Raw genomic sequence first — 16,840 nt, forward strand, 5'->3', positions numbered from 1 at the left:
CAGAGCAGGCCTGGAGGGTGGGGTGGGGGGTGGACTCGGCCCCCAGGCAACAGGGGACGCTGCCCTCCAGCTTCTCCACAGGAGGGCAGGCGGTGAGCCGGTGGGTCTGAGTGACCAGGGCCCCAGGCAGGGGGCAGGGTCCCCGTTCTGATCACTGGGGAGGATTGTCCTCACCCTGTCCTCTCGGTCACAGCATAAGCCCCAGAGAACTGAGGTCACACGATAGGCCACCTCCCTGAATCTGGGGAGGGGGGGGTCACAGACCAGGGGGCTCCTCCAGTGGCAGACAGACTTCCCCAAACCTCCGTGGCCTTAGCTTCAGGAGCCCCACCAGGGTCTCATGCTGAAGATGCAGAACCATCCCCTCTGGATGCTGAAGAACGGCAGCGAGACAGCCCAGAGAGCCAGTCTCCACCGAGGATGAAGTTTGATCACAAGGTTATGGGTGCCCGCCACTGACCACCGCACCATCAGGGGCCCACTGTGACCTAGGGGTCATAGTTGAGAAAGCCGAAAGATGCAGACTCCACACAAGGAAGGGCTCTGGGGACCCCAATGAGCAGGGGAGATGAACGTCAGGACCTGGGAGGGGCTGCAGCCAGAGAACTGTGAGTCTTTCGGGGAAGGCCCATCCACCTCAGTTCCCACGACCCCACACAGCAGGTCTGTTTTCCAGCAACTCAGTACAAGGCGGGAAAGGGCCAAGGGAAACATGGTGAGGAGAGCAAGCGAGCCATCAGAGCAAGACCCAGCAAGGTAGAGCAGAGATTTGAGGACCTTGAGACGAGGGGTTTAGAACACCTGTGACGACCCACGAAGGCCCCAGGGAGAAAACGACAAGACCACGGCACCGGGTAACGTCAGCAGAGAAAACTCTCAGAAAGATCCCAAGGAAATGCTAGGAGTCGGCCGCTACAGGAATGAAGACAGGCTCAGCAGTAGTCGGCCATGGCGATGGAAGAGCCCACGAGCTAAGGCGGGCTGACGTCATAGAGAAAGGAGGACGGGACACCCAGAGGGCCGGGGGCCACAGGACAGTCCAGCAGCGCAGCCGGTGTGCCCCTGGGACCCCGGGAAGACAGGGTAGAGCGGGGAGGGAGGAGAATTTGACACAACAACCGCTGGGAACTTTCCGGAAGTAATGACAGGCACCAAACCACAGGGGCACGAAGCTCCTCAGGGCGCAGCAAAGAGAGTAAATTCCCCAAATCCACAGGCAGATGCGTCCCACATGGACAGGAGGAGACAGAAGGGACAGGGACACGCTGTGAACAGAGGCGGGGGACGCTCGCTTCTGCAGGGGCGCAGGCTTCTCTCCAAGACAGTGAAACAGGAGGAGAAGGGAACCGTATCTGGTGGTCTTCCTCCAAATCACGGAGCCCAAATCTGATGCCAAAACACTCAGACCAGTCGTACTGGAGGGACGGCTACACGACACCTGGCTCGTCTCCCTCAAAGCGGGCCACGTCTGAGAAGCTGTCGCGGTCGAGAGAACCCATGCTGGGTCATCCTGGACAAGGTCCTGGGACGTTCGGGAAATACTAAGGCAGTCTGAAAAAACTGTGGACTTTGGAGAATAACAATACACAATGTGGCCGGTAGACAAATGTCCCGCACTAACCCACGTGAGACAGTAACTCAGGGAAACAGTGCCTGTGTCCAGGGATTCTCGGTGCCACCTCAGCAGCTTCCCTGTAACTTCAGAACTATTCTGAAATTAAGTTTCTTTTAAAAAAATATAGAGTGAGTGAAAAAACGGTGGAATATTTTGACAGAGAAATGAGCATGCTCAAAAAGAAGCACATGGAAATTCTACAAGTGAAAAGTACAGTAAACATAAAAGAGGTGAAAACCTTTTTAAGAAAACGCTCCTCCCCTGAAGGCAGCCTGCGAGTGGTGAGGGGTGCGGGAACCTGCGAGTGAGAGGGGTGTGGGGGAGGGGGGCTGAAGGGGGCCTGGCTGGGCACTGGGTGGGCGGGGCAGGGACTAGAGCCCTGGTTCAGCGTGTGAGGTGCCCCCACTGGAAATAATTAGGTTAGCTCTCCCTTGGCTGGCATCCAGCTGGGCCCCACATTTTCTGGGCAGCCCCCAGACCCACTGGCCCACAAGGACCAGAGAGTTCCCTGCCCCAGACGTCACCTGCCCCCTTGAGTCAGGGTTCCCATGGTTCCTGGGTCAAATCTGGGGAAGCAGCTGCTTGGCCCCTCAGCCCAGGACACGAGTATCCCTCGTGGAGGTTCCACAGGGCCAACTGGCCTGGCCACGTCCTGGGCGGAGGCCCATGCCCTGATGACCTCGCAGGCTTCCCCGGCCCCAGCCTCCCGTCCTCAGCCTCCCGTCCTCAGCCACCAACAGCCCCAGGTGCCTGTTCCAGACAGGACTAAGGCAGGGTGCCCAGACAGCGCAGCTTCTGGATTGGCCAGCTAGGGTGGGGTGTGAGCTCGTGGGGGCGCCGTCCACAGCCTGGATGAGAGCCCCTGGTGACCGTACTGTCCCCACCTCTCGAGCGTCAGGGGCAAGCAGAGACCCCCAGCTCTGGGTGCATGAGAGCCTCAGTCAGGAGGCAGAAACCTCCCACCCACACCCCCCACCCCGCAGCTTGTGGTAAGTCCATTGCCCTTGGGTGGCACAGATGATTCAAGACCAGCCCTGCCCAGGCCAGGTTCCAGACCCTGCTGCCCCAGCTTCACCAGACGGAAGGGCCTAGCCCCTTGCCAGCTGAGTCTGGATGCAGACAGAGGTGTCCGGGTTTCGGCCTGGAGTCAGCCGCACCCTGCGATCTGGGAGGAACCTTCCCCACATCCCACCCACAGCCTGTGCTCCTGGCACAGAGCATGTGTGTCTGTGTGTCTACAGGTGTGTGTCACGCTTATGTCTCCGTGTATCTGTGTTTCTGTGCATGTCTCTGCGTGTCTATATGTATGTGTGTCTCTGTGTGTATATGTGTGTCTGTCTGTATGTGTCTCTGTGTGTGTCTATATGAGCTGCTGCTGCTGCTGCTAAGTCGCTTCAGTCGTGTCCGACTCTGTGCGATCCCATAGACGGCAGCCCACCAGGCTCCGCTGTCCTGGGATTCTCCAGGCAAGGACACTGGAGTGGGTTGCCGAGCAGTGTGTCTATATGAATGTGTGTTTGTCTGTATGTGTCTGTCTACATGCACACGTGTCTCTGTGTGTCTATATGTGTGTGTCTGTCTATATGTTTGTGTGTCTGCGTGTGTCTGCATTTCCATGTATCTACGTGTCTGTGTTTCTGTGTGTGTCTCTGTGTCTACATGTGTGTGTATGTCCGTATGTATGTGTGTACATGTGTGTGTCTATCTCTGTGTATTTGTGTGACTATGTTTCAGTGTATCTCTGTGTATGTCTATATGTGTGTGTCTGTTTGTATGTCTATATGTATATGTGTCTGTCTTTGTGTGTCTGTGTGTGTCTACGTCTCTGTGTATCTCTGTGCATCTCTGTGTGTGTCTACATGCATGTGTGTGTCTGTTTGTCTACATGTATGTGCGTGTGCATCTTTGGGTATCTACGTCTCTGCATATCTGTGTTTCTGTGTGTGTCTGCGTGTGTGTGTGAAGGTGGGACTCAGACTCACAAGGTCCCTCTGGGCTGTGGCAGAGGCAGACCCTGCCTGTGGGTGTCTGCTCTGCCAGCAGTCCAGCCCTGTCCCCTCCTGGACAGGCTGCTGGGAAACGGCTCCTGCCTTTGGCACTGGCAGGAGTCAAGCCATGTGAGCGCCCTGTGTGCAGGGCCCACCCCTGGCCCCACCCGACCACTGTGAGGGCCTTTCCCAGCCCCTCAGGCTGTTTTCAGACCCACTGGAGCTGCCTGGCTCTCCCCCAGAAAGCCGTATTACGTGAGAGATAAAGATTCTTACATCCTGTTCTCATGTGCGTGGTGGGGCGGTAGGGAGGGAGGGAGGTCACCAGTCTCAACCAAACCAGGCAGGCAGGCATCTGCCCCTTTTCTGCAGCATGGGCACCACAGGGGGCCATCAGTGGCCCCTGATAACGGTGGGCGTGGCCCGCAGCCCTGTGTGCCGGCAGGGGAACTGGCCCTGGTTTCAAACCTCAGACTGTAAAGACCAGGCATTTTGCACTCAAAAACCTCTCCTGGCCACTCCTGACTGTGTGACCCCAGAAAAGTCACTCAGCCTCTCTGGGCCCCACTGATACCAGCAATCCGGAGTGTCTGAACTGAAGAGGCCTGTGGTGACCTCAGCGTCAAGAAGAGGAGGGCTGGAGAGGGCCTGGGCCCCCGCGAGGCAGCACCACGATGGAGAGCGCCTTCAAGGTCTCGGAACCCGGAGCCCAGGGCTTTGGGTCGGGTCCCCGCTGGTCGTCTCCTGGTTGTAGGAGGCCTGCCCTCGAAAGCTCAGGCGGAGGTCAGTGCCCTGGTGCTGGTCTGGACTGTGGGAGCCCGACATCTGCCTTCAGGAGCAGGCAGCTGGGCCCTGGGACGGCTCGCAGGGCTGGCCACTGTGGGGCTGCGCCCCGGCCCTGGCCCTGCCCTTCACCTCCCCCGCTGGCCTCTGCATCTGCCCATGGCGAAAGCGCCCTGAGGACAGAGGCCCTGGCAACTCTGAGTCTGAATGAGGCAGAAAGGACATGTGGACGGAGGTTTGCATGCAGAGCCTGGGGAGATGACAGCTTCAGGGCAGCCGGCAAAGCCAGCAGGGAGAGGCACAGCCCAGACACCAGCTTCCCTGGGACTTGGAAGAAGGGGGACCCCTGCCGGGTCGACACAGGAGGGAAGGGGGACCCCCACCGGCTCGACACAGACTGCGCTCAGAGGCTGAGCCTTCCCCGATAGAGGGGCCCATTCAGTTAGAAACGGCCTCAGGGGGCTTCCAAGGTGGTCCAGGGGTTGAGCGCCCCCTGCCAGCGCAGGGCACAGGAGTGATCCTGGACTGGGAAGGCCCCACGTGCCTCAGAGCACTGAAGCGTGTGCGCCACAGCCCCTGAGCCGGTGCTCCGGAGCCCGGGAGCGGCAGCCGCTGACGCCGGGGAACGTGGAGGCTGGGCTCCACAGAGGAAGCACCACCCCTAGAGGGGAGCCCCGGCTCCTCACAGCTGGAGCTCACAGAGACCCGGCGCAGCCAAGACAGTAACGACAACAAGGGTCCCTCCTGGATTTGCTCCGAGGAAGAGGCTGCGAGCCGTGCAACTGGGAACAGGAGGCTGTTTTCCTGGCGCGATTTCCGTGACCCACTGTTGCTCGGGGTGCCAGGCGGCTGGAGGGCTGGCGGGGCGGGGGGCACGGGGCGCAGGGTGGGGGCCCTCGCACAGCCCAGCCCCTGCCTGGTCGCGTCTGCCCATGTTCGCGCCTCTGAGCGACCGTCTCCCCAGGAGGAGCAGGGTGGCCCCATCCCCCGATTGGCCCGTGTGGATGCAGGGCCTGGGCTGACTCAGGCGGCCCTGAGGCCCTGGCGATCTGAGGCCCGTCCACGCGTCCTGCTTCACGCAGGCCGGCTGTGAGGGGGCCGGACGCTGGACGCAGCCACACGCCCCACTGACGGTGGGGGGCGGCGGGGTGTGCAAAGCACGCCTGCGCCTGCCGTGGTGTGGCGTGGGCGTGGCACCGATGCGGGGGCGGGATTTCCACGCAGCATTTTGCATCTGATGTCTCGCAGGAGATGGACAACATGGGCGAGGGAGGCCAGGCCCACCCTCCCACCCGTGCAGAAAAGAAGGGGAGACAGGCTCGGCGGGTGGGGCCACCATCCCCCCACCCAGGGCCAGAGCAGAGCCCACGAGGCCGGGGCCTCCATGCCACCCGAGGCCCACGAGCCCTGGTCACCTGGGCCCGGCCGCCAGCCGCCACGCCCAGCCGGACCGCTGCCTGGTCTCTGGTCTCTGAGGCGCGTCCTGACGGCAGGCTGCCGGGCCACGCCAGCAGCGCTCTGTGTCAAGTTGAGGGGAGGCGGATGCTCCGCTTGTGTAGGCTGACGAGGGACCAGTGGCCGGGGGTCAGTGGGAGTGTCCCTGGATGCCTCTGTCTCAGGTTCAGCAGAGACCCTCCCCGGATCCCCAGGTCTGTGCCCCGATCCTGGGCTTAGAGCTCCACTTTCCCGACACCCTGAGCTTACACTGTGGTCCCGGCACGCAGCCCTGTGACCCGTGCTCACACCCGAGCTCACACTGGCCCCGGCACGCAGCCCTGTGACCCGTGCTCACACAGTTACTTCTTTGCGAAACTTGCGAAAGAAACATGCTCCAAATGTTGGTCAAGACCGCAGCCTCCGTCCGCTCTGAGCTGGCCTCGAGGTCACCACCAGGGGCCCTGGCCGGGCTAAGACCATGGAGGTGGGGGCGGGGGCACCGGCCATCTGCTCAGGGGCCATGCTTAGACCAGACACCTTCCTGTTGTACTGGACACAGGCCAGCCATCGTGGGATGGCCGGGAGTCCCAACATGGACCAGTGTTGTTATGAAAAGAAAACCCTGGGTCAAACGAAACACAGGTCACGCCTGGCGAGTCCACCGCTGGAGGCTTTGACACCTGCGTGCTGCCTGGAGCTGCCCCCTTGACCCTAGCGTGGCCATGGGCCGTGCCCCCTGCCCCCTGGGTGGCAGGTCACTATCACTCCAGGTCCCTGCAGGCCCACCTGGCCGTCAACACTGGCACAGAGGCCTCAGTCCTTGGGCGCTGCTGCCCTCTGACTTTGCCCCCTTTGCGAGGACTCCCGCCTGGTTGGGTTGGAGTCTCCTGGGTCCCTGTGATGCTCAGGTGGCCTCTGAGAGGCATCGACTCTGGGAGAGCCTCTGCCAGGGGAACGCAGGGCCTGGGGTCTCCGGGGCTGAGCCCTAAAAACTCTCCCGCCTGCCCAGGGGACACCAAACAGCCTTCTGTTGCCCCTCGATGTGGGGGAAGGATTGCAAGCTCCTGAGAACCCTCCACCCGCCTCTCTGGGAAGCCGACCAAATGGTTTTCCTGGAACCAGTTCCCTTCCCAGCCCTGCCTCCCGTGGTCCCTGCTTTCTGGACTCACCCCAAGCCAGAGAAGGAATTCGTCCTTTCCGAGGGGACCTCACAATGGGCCTGGGCCGCCGCAGACGCAGTGGCAGGGAGTACGGGGCGCAGAACCAGTGCGGGGCCGGCGTCCCGCCCCAGCCGCGGATGCTTACTCTCCCTGCTGTCACAGACGGGGCTTTCAGGAGAGACGGCTCTTGAGGGAAACTTCCTGGATTTTCTAAAGTCTGAGACGCACTGGATAAATATGAGTGGCCGTGTTCCAGGACCAGAGGAAATCTAGCTCCTGGCCCCAAGGTCTTTGCTGTGAGGGTCCGCTGGAGTGGGGTCTGCTGGAGAGGGGTCCACTGTGAGGGTCGCTGTGAGGGTCTGCTGGAGTGGCGGGCGCAGCCCCTCTCCCCAGGCTGTCTGAGGATGGAACAGCCATCCCCGGGGCTCTGGTGGCTTCTGAGGGACAATAGGTCACATGTCTGCACTGATCTGGCCTCCAGGTCACCACCAGGGCCCCTAGCCGGGCTCTGTAAGACCGAGGAGATGGGGGTGGGGGCACTGGCCATCTGCTCAGGGCCCTGTTTAGCCCGGACACCTTCTTGTCATCCTGGACATGGGCCAGCCCCCTTGGGACTGCTGGAGCCCCACCTCCAGGGCCTGCGTGCACAGGGCTCCTGCAGCCAGTGTGCCGCACCTTGGTGACTGCACAGAAGCGAGCGGCCGCACGACGGGCACATGTCCAGCCCCAGGACACAGGCCCGGAGGGCTCAGCAACCACAAGAGGAAGGAAAGGAGCCTCTTTCTCAAGACGAACCCAGGGAGCCCAGAGGAGCCGAGCCTGTTGACTGGTGTGGCCCCCTCCCCCTGGGGGCACACCTCCCTAGGGCCCAAGCTCTGCCCCTCTCCCCCCTGGGGGGCACACCTCCCTGGGGCCCAAGCTCTGCCCCTCTCCCCCCTGGGGGGCACACCTCCCTGGGGCCCAAGCTCTGCCCCTCTCCCCCCTGGGGCACACCTCCCTGGGGTCCAAATCCAGCTCTGGCTCTTTCTGGCTGGCAGCCTCAGGTGGCTTCAGTTCAGTCGCTCAGTCATGTCCAACTCTTTGTTGACCCCGTGAATCGCAGCACACCAGGCCTCCCTGTCCATCACCATCTCCTGAAGTTCACTCAGACTCACGTCCATGTCTTCCTCTGTGCCTGTGTTTAATACGTTATCCAGACCTCCACCCCCAGCTTCCTCATGCCCATCACACTAGGTTTGCCTGGAGGCGGGGAAAGGACAGACACAGGGGCCACCCTGGCCCAGGGGTTCTGGGGGTCCTGGCCCCGCCTCCCTGTGGGCCTGGGAGCCAGCACTGAGGTGGGGGTAGGTGGGCTCCAGGCTGAGCAGCTCAGCCCCTGTGGACGGATGCTCCAAATTTCGATAGCAGGACAGTCGAGCGAGTAGGCTGGACTCTGCCCAGAGACAGGGCCCACATGTTCCTCATTCTGAAGTCAAGGAGACTTTCCTGACTGCACAGGAACACAAACGCTCTCTGGAGGTCAAACGGAGGGTGTCACCTCAGAGTACGTGGTAACCCACCCACGAGGCCCTTCACTGGAACCCATCTTGGCTGAGAGACAAGCACACACGTGGGAGGACCCTGAGATAAACCAAGTATCCAAGTATGGACCCAGAACCAGGCAGAGCAGGACGACTGGCCAGAGGAGACCCGGAAGTGGACCCAGAAACAGGCAGAGCAGGACGACTGGCCAGAGGAGACCCGGAAGTGGACCTAGAACCAGGCAGGGCAGGACGACTGTCAGAGGAGACCCAGACGTGGACCCAGAACCAGGCAGAGCAGGATGACTGGCCAGAGGAGACCCAGAAGTGGACTCAAGGCCAGGCAGGGCAGGACAACTGGCCAGAGGAGACCCGGAAGTGTACTCAAGGCCAGGCAGGGCAGGAGATTGGCCAGAGGAGACCCAGAAGTGTACTCAAGGCCAGGCAGGGCAGGAGATTGGCCAGAGGAGACCCGGAAGTGGACTCAAGGCCAGGCAGGGCAGGACGACTGTTCAGAGGAGACCCGGAAGTGGACCCAGAACCAGGCAGAGCAGGACGACAAGCCAGAGGAAACCCAGAAGTGCACCCAGAAACAGGCAGGGCAGGACGACTGTCAGAGGAGACCCGGAAGTGGACTCAAGGCCAGGCAGGGCAGGACGACCGGCCAGAGGAGACCCGGAAGTGGACTCAAGGCCAGGCAGAGCAGGACGACTGTCAGAGGAGACCCAGAAGTGGGCCCAGAACCAGGCAGGGCAGGACGACTGGCCAGAGGAGACGCAGAAGTGGACTCAGAACCAGACAAGGCAGGACGACTGGCCAGAGGAGACCCGGAAGTGGACTCAAGGCCAGGCAGGGCAGGACGACTGTTCAGAGGAGACCCGGAAGTGGACTCAGAACCAGGCAGAGCAGGACGACAAGCCAGAGGAAACCCAGAAGTGCACCCAGAAACAGGCAGGGCAGGACGACTGTCAGAGGAGACCCGGAAGTGGACTCAAGGCCAGGCAGGGCAGGACGACCGGCCAGAGGAGACCCGGAAGTGGACTCAAGGCCAGGCAGAGCAGGACGACTGTCAGAGGAGACCTGGAAGTGGACTCAGAACCAGGCAGAGCAGGACGACAAGCCAGAGGAAACCCAGAAGTGCACCCAGAACCAGGCAGGGCAGGACGACTGTCAGAGGAGACCCGGAAGTGGACCCAGAACCAGGTAGAGCAGGATGACTGGCCAGAGGAGACCCGGAAGTGGACCTAGAACCAGGCAGGGCAGGACTACTGGCCAGAGGAGACCCGGAAGGGGACTCAAGGCCAGGCAGGGCAGGACGACTGGCCAGAGGAGACCCGGAAGTGGACTCAAGGCCAGGCAGGGCAGGACGACTGGCCAGAGGAGACCCGGAAGGGGACTCAAGGCCAGGCAGGGCAGGACGACTGGCCAGAGGAGACCCGGAAGTGGACTCAAGGCCAGGCAGGGCAGGACGACTGGCCAGAGGAGACCCGGAAGGGGACTCAAGGCCAGGCAGGGCAGGACGACTGGCCAGAGGAGACCCGGAAGTGGACCCAGAACCAGGCAGGGCAGGACGACTGTCAGAGGAGACCCAGAAGCGGACCCAGAACCAGGCAGAGCAGGATGACTGGCCAGAGGAGACCCGGAAGTGGACCCAGAACCAGGCAGGGCAGGACGACTGGCCAGAGGAGACCCGGAAGGGGACTCAAGGCCAGGCAGGGCAGGACAACTGGCCAGAGGAGACCCGGAAGTGGACCCAGAACCAGGCAGGGCAGGACGACTGTCAGAGGAGACCCAGAAGTGGACCCAGAATCAGGCAGAGCAGGATGACTGGCCAGAGGAGACCCGGAAGTGGACTCAGAACCAGGCAGGGCAGGACGACTGGCCAGAGGAGACCCGGAAGGGGACTCAAGGCCAGGCAGGGCAGGACGACTGGCCAGAGGAGACCCGGAAGGGGACTCAAGGCCAGGCAGGGCAGGACGACTGGCCAGAGGAGACCCGGAAGTGGACCCAGAACCAGGCAGGGCAGGACGACTGTCAGAGGAGACCCAGAAGTGGACCCAGAACCAGGCAGAGCAGGATGACTGGCCAGAGGAGACCCGGAAGTGGACCCAGAACCAGGCAGGGCAGGACGACTGGCCAGAGGAGACCCGGAAGGGGACTCAAGGCCAGGCAGGGCAGGACAACTGGCCAGAGGAGACCCGGAAGTGGACCCAGAACCAGGCAGGGCAGGACGACTGTCAGAGGAGACCCAGAAGTGGACCCAGAATCAGGCAGAGCAGGATGACTGGCCAGAGGAGACCCGGAAGTGGACTCAGAACCAGGCAGGGCAGGACGACTGGCCAGAGGAGACCCGGAAGGGGACTCAAGGCCAGGCAGGGCAGGACGACTGGCCAGAGGAGACCCGGAAGTGGACCCAGAACCAGGCAGGGCAGGACGACTGTCAGAGGAGACCCAGAAGTGGACCCAGAACCAGGCAGAGCAGGATGACTGGCCAGAGGAGACCCGGAAGTGGACCCAGAACCAGGCAGGGCAGGACGACTGGCCAGAGGAGACCCGGAAGGGGACTCAAGGCCAGGCAGGGCAGGACGACTGGCCAGAGGAGACCCGGAAGGGGACTCAAGGCCAGGCAGGGCAGGACGACTGTCAGAGGAGACCCAGAAGTGGACCCAGAACCAGGCAGGGCAGGACGACTGTCAGAGGAGACCCAGAAGTGGACCCAGAACCAGGCAGGGCAGGACGACTGTCAGAGGAGACCCAGAAGTGGACCCAGAACCAGGCAGGGCAGGACGACTGTCCAGAGGAGACCCGGACGTGGACTCAAGGCCAGGCAGAGCAGGACGACTGTCAGAGGAGACCCGGACGTGGACTCAGAACCAGGCAGAGCAGGACGACCGGCCAGAGGAGACCCGGAAATGGACCCAGAACCAGGCAGGGCAGGACGGCTGGCCAGAGGAGACCCGGAAGTGGACTCAGAACTAGGCAGAGCAGAACATCTGACAGAGGAGACCCGGAAGTGGACCCAGAACCAGAGAGGGCAGGACAACTGTCAGAGGTGACCTGGAAGTGGACCAGAACCAGGCAGGGCAGGACAACTGGCCAGAGGAGACCCGGAAGTGGACTCAAGGCCAGGCAGAGCAGGACGACTGTCAGAGGAGACCGGGACGTGGACTCAGAACCAGGCAGAGCAGGATGACTGGCCAGAGGAGACCTGGAAGTGGACCCAGAACCAGGCAGGGCAGGAGGACTGTCAGAGGAGACCTGGAAGAGGAGTCAAAACCAGGCAGGGCAGGATGAGTGGCCAGAGGAGACCTGGAAGTGGACTCAAGTCCAGGCAGAGAAGGATGACTGGAAAAACCATAGCTTTGAGTAGATGGACCTTTGTTGGCAAAGTAATGTCTCTGATTTTAATATGCTGTCTAGGTTGGTCATAAGTTTCCTTCCAAGTAGTAAGCGTCTTTTAATTTCGTGGCTGCAGTCACCATCTGCAGTGATTTTGGAGTTCCAAAAAAATAAAGTCAGCCACTGTTTCCACTGTTTCCCCATCTATTTGCCATGAAGTGATGGGACTGGATGCCATGATCTTAGTTTTCTGAATGTTGAGCTTTAAGACAACTTTTTCACTCTCCTCTTTCACTTTCATCAAGAGGATCTTTAGTAATTCTTTACTTTCTGCCATAAGGGTGGTGTCATCTGCATATCTGAGGTTATTGATATTTCTCCCAGCAATCTTGATTCCAGCTTGTGTTTCATCCAGCCCAGCATTTCTCATGATGTACTCTGGATATAAGTTAAATAAGCAGGGTGACAATATACAGCCTTGAATTACTCCTTTCCCAGTTTGGAACCAGTCTGTTGTTCCACGTCCAGTTCTAACTGTTGCTTCTTGACCTGCATACAGGTTTCTCAGGAGGCTGGTATGGTGGTTTGGTATTCCCATCTCTTTCAGAATTTTCCACAGTTTGTTGTGATCCACACAGTCAAAGGTTTTAGCTTAGTCAATGAAGCAGAAGTAGACGTTTTTCTGAAATTCTCTTGCAACTGAATACCTTTCTTTGCCCAGTGCCTACAAAAATAAGCACTCAGTAAATAGAGAAGTAAGATTTGAAGTCATATATTATAACCAAGGTGATAGAGAAAGAAAACGTTACTTCAGAAATGATCATTCAGATGTTTGAGGCTAAAGTTCCAGTCATAAATAATTCAGAAAGGTTTCCAGTCATAAATGGTAAATCAGGTGTTAGGAAAAGGGTTCTAGTCCCAAATCATGAGTAAGGTGATAGTGGTTTCCTGTCAAAACATACTCAGGAAACGGAGAAAAAAGATGTGCAGCCAAAAGGGCAGCACAGTTGACTGAGGGAAAGTCTGCCAGGCGAGAACAATGACTCGGAGGGTAACGATTTCCGGTCAAAAGTGTTAGCTCGGGTGATAGAGACCGAAGATCTCCAAGTATAAATGATAATGTGATCGAGACCAAAAGTTTTTCAGTAATAACAACTCAAGTGGTGGATGAGTTTCCATTCATGGTGATCACCCAAGTGCTAGAGAAGCAGGCTCTGTCATAAGTGCGAAGGCAGGGGGTAGATGAAAAGGTTATTCAATTATAAATGAAAAATGTCATGATGGAAAAGGTTTCCTGTTATAAATTATGATGTAGACCTTGGGCAAAGAAAGGTATTCAGTTGCAAATGATAATCCAGGTCATGAAAAAAGAAGTTTCCTAATCACTAATGATTAGAGAAAGCAGGACTTCCAGGCATTGGTGGTAACTCAGGTGGTTAAAAGGGAGGTGCCAGTCATAAGCTACAACTTAGAGGTTTTTTAGATTTAAGTGGTACCTCAGTAATAGATAAAGAAGGCTTCCAGTCATAAGTAATAAGTAATGGAGAACAAAGATTTCCTGTCATAAATCAGTTTATTAAAAAATAATGTTTCTAGCCATGATAACTCAAAGTGTTTCCAGTCACTAATGGTAACTCGGCAGATAAGAAACAAAGTTTCCAGTCATAAATTTTACCTAAAAGAGAAACTTAAAAATAAGCAGCATCCAGTCACAAATAATAACCATGGTCACAGAAAAAAGTATTTCCATCATACATGATAATCAAGATATAGAAACAGAATCCCACTCGTAAATGGAATTCTAAGGGAACGACAGAGGATGCGATGGTTGGATGGCATCGCCGCCTCGATGGACGCGAGCTTGCGCAAGCCCCAGGAGGTGCTGATGGACGGGGAGGCCTGGCGCGCCGCGGTCCGTGGGGTCGCAAAGCGTCGGGCACGACTGAGCGGCAGAATGGAACTGCACTGATGAGGTCATAAAGCAGTTTCCCAGTACTTACTGCATGACGACTCAGGAGACGGAGAAAGAGGCTTCACGTCATAAATGAGAAGTGAAGCGATAGAGAAGGGAAACCGCGGTCCTGAGGGTAAAGCACACGAGAGGAAGGTGGTGACATAGAGGCTTCCCAGCCACAGAGCATAAATCAGGCGGCAGGAAAGAAAGGTTTCCAGCCGTAGATGATAACTCAGGTGAGACAGGAACATTCCGTCATAAATCATGATTCAGGAAATAGAGAAAGAGGATTTCCAGTCACAAATGGTAACCGTCAACAGTGGTTGACGACAGAAAAAATTTTCTACGTTTAATTGATTGTGCAGGTGATAAAGAATGACTCAAGCCATAAAGGATAGGTCATGTGACAGAGTGTTTCCAGTTATAAATAATAACTCGGGTGATACAGACATCTATCAAGTGAGAGAAAAGGAAAGGTTCTCAATCAAAAATCGTAACTCAGGTGATAGGGAAAGAGCACTTCCAGTTTTACGCCATAACTCATAGGCTAGAAACGAGGGTTTCGAGTCACAAATGAGAACTTACAGAGAAAGGTTTCCAGTCATAAGTAATCATTCAGGTGATAGAGAGAGGGTTTCTAGTCAAAAAAGAGAACTGAGGTGAGAGAGAAAAAAGTTTTCTGGTCATAAATAAGGCGGGAAAAAAGGTTTCCAATAATTAATGATTCAGGTGACAAAGAGAAAGTGTTTCACTCATAAATGATACGTCAGTTGAGAGAAGGAAGCTTTCCAGGCCTAAATGTTGTCAGGTGATTAAAAAAACAGGGTAGCTTGTCATAAGTTATGGAGAAAGAAGATCGTTCGGCCATAAATGGTCACTTGGGAGAGAAAAAAATTCAGTCGTGAATGGTAAGGCGTCAATAGAGAAAGAAGGCTTCTAGTCATACATGGTAACCGATATTATAAAAAGCCTTCCACCATAAACAACAACTCGGGTCACAGAAAAAGACTTTCTGTCACAAAGGTAACGAGGCCACGGAGCGGGAACTGTTCCGGGCTGGGTGCCGACGCGACAGGACAACGCTGTCCTGTGGCAAAGGAGGCTTCGCGTGCCAGACGAAGCAGGGAGCAGTCGCAGGTGACGGCTCAGGCGGCAAAGCTGGGCTTGCTGCTTAAAGCCAGCAGAAGAGGGCAGTGTGCAGCCGGGAGTGGTAACTCAGGTGACGGTGACGGACGGCTTCCAGTCACAGTCACAGCCCCGGGGGGAGAAAGAAAGATTCGGTCACAAACGCCAAGTTGGGAGCCGCATAAATGCGGTTTCCAATCCTAAGTGGTAACTCCAGGGACTCAGGGCAAAGTTCCAGTCACAAACGGTCACCCAGGCAGCATAAAATGATTGCAGTCATAAAACCCAAGTTGGGTGACACGGAAAGAACTTTCCTGGTCATAAATCATTAAGTCAGGTGGTCCAGACGGAAGCTCGCCCATCACAGAGGCACATCGGGTGACGGAGAAGGTCATTTGCAGCCACAAACAGCCCAGGTGATACAAAATGAAAAGTTTCCTCCCCCTATGAAGTGATGATTCTCTGGAAGAGGAAAAAGGTTTCACGTTGTGAATGATGTCAGGGCATAGAGCAAGGTTTGCGGTCAGTAATAATGACTCAGGTGACTGGGGAGGAAGTCTTCTTTTCCTAACTTATGACGTAGGACAGAGGAGATAGGTTTCCAACAACAGAGCAAACCGTCCTCGGCAGGATGACCCGGAGGACGAGGTGACGGGGGACTGCAAGGGTGATCGTCACAGTCAGGCCACGGAGGGAAGGAGAAAGGTTTCCAACAACAAGTGCAAACTCAGATTATAGACGAAGTTTTCAGGAATGAAGGGTAACCCATGTTAGAGAAAAAGGCTTCCAGCCGGAATACATAGGTCCAGACACACAGAAATAAGGTTTCCATCCATAAATGACAGTTTAGGGGAGAGAGAAACAGACTACAACGTTTCCAGTTCTGGACGGTAAGGAGTTTGAGTCAGAAATCAGGACTCAGGGGATGGAAAACCCACCTCCCCATCCGAAAGGACGCTTCAGCCGTGGAGCAGGGCTGCCACGGTGACAGGAGCCACCTCCCCGGGAGCAGCCCCTTCGCTGGGGCGAAGAAGCTGCCAGGCGGGAACCACAGCCTCCGAAGGGCCTCGGGGCTGTCGGAGGGCCTAGCCGCGGTTGCCGGCTCTCTCCGGGGGCCTTTCCGCCCCGCGCCGCCTCCACCGGGCAGAGGGGCTATGGCTCAGCATGTGTTTCCTCCGTGGCATGACCGCGACGCTCATCCTGTGGTCCCCATCACCTCGGCCTCCGGGTTGTCCTGCTGGGGACGGTTGCTCCGTCAGGCCGTGTCCTCAGCCTCTCTCGCAGGTGCCCCTGCCCGCGGAGGGATTGGACCTGAGGCCTGTGTGCCGGGCCAGGCCGGCAGCACCATGCCCCCTGGGCGTCCCAGGCTGGCGCTCTGCCCCCTCTCCCGCCCGCGCCCGCCCAGGAGCCTGCCCCCGCGGGAGGACAGCGTGCCCCCATCCTGAACCCAGGGCTCAGACGCGGGCACCTCGGGCTTTCAGCCATGGCCCAGAAAGTGCCCACAAGGCTGGTGCCTGCCTCCGGTTGGGGGCCCAGGTACGACCCCTCCTACCAGGCCCAGCACCCACCCCCGACCCAGAGTGAGCTGGCGGCCAAGGCGGTGGTCATAACACCCACGCCCCCACCGCTGCCCGGCTCGCGCGCTCAGACGTCCGCTGGGCCTGGACCCTCGTGGCTGGTGTGTGTGGGCGGGCCTACGGAGCCGGGGCAGGGACACGGGCGAGGCCGGCTGCCTCTGTGGACCACTCCTCCTTCTGCCCCAGGCCCCTCCTGTCCATCCCGCAGAGCAGCGCTGCCCCCTGGTGTCCGTGGGCGGTGGCATCAGACACCCCCACACTCTAGGAAAGGGCCTGGGGGACGGACCACCCCTCAGATTCGAGGTACAGGCCTCGCCCACCTGCCCCCACCACCCGCCCCCA

This window comes from Bubalus kerabau, chromosome 18 (assembly GCF_029407905.1).
Source record: "Bubalus kerabau isolate K-KA32 ecotype Philippines breed swamp buffalo chromosome 18, PCC_UOA_SB_1v2, whole genome shotgun sequence".
NCBI classification, from domain to species: Eukaryota; Metazoa; Chordata; class Mammalia; order Artiodactyla; family Bovidae; genus Bubalus; species Bubalus kerabau.